Consider the following 314-nt stretch of genomic DNA (forward strand, 5'->3'; position numbering starts at 1 on the left):
AGTAGGGATTTTAATGTTTATTAATATATAATTTATTTTGACAAATATCTTGTTTTGTTTTCTTCTTTTCTAGGATTGATCAATATTCAATGGCGATTCCCGGATATTTTCAGCTGGGGGAAACTACGGGTGTACGATAAATTTTCGTGTATTTTTTTTACGAATATCTTGCGTGTTTAATTTCATTAAAAGACTGAAGAAGAGAGAGGGGAGAAAAACATTTAAATAATTCTATCTTAAAAAAATTATTTTAGGCAATAATTATAGGTCCTCAACTCGTACGCAAATTAGAGAAAAACTTTCACCCATTTTAC

This window comes from Penaeus monodon, chromosome 33, assembly GCF_015228065.2.
Source record: "Penaeus monodon isolate SGIC_2016 chromosome 33, NSTDA_Pmon_1, whole genome shotgun sequence".
Lineage (NCBI taxonomy): Eukaryota > Metazoa > Arthropoda > Malacostraca > Decapoda > Penaeidae > Penaeus > Penaeus monodon.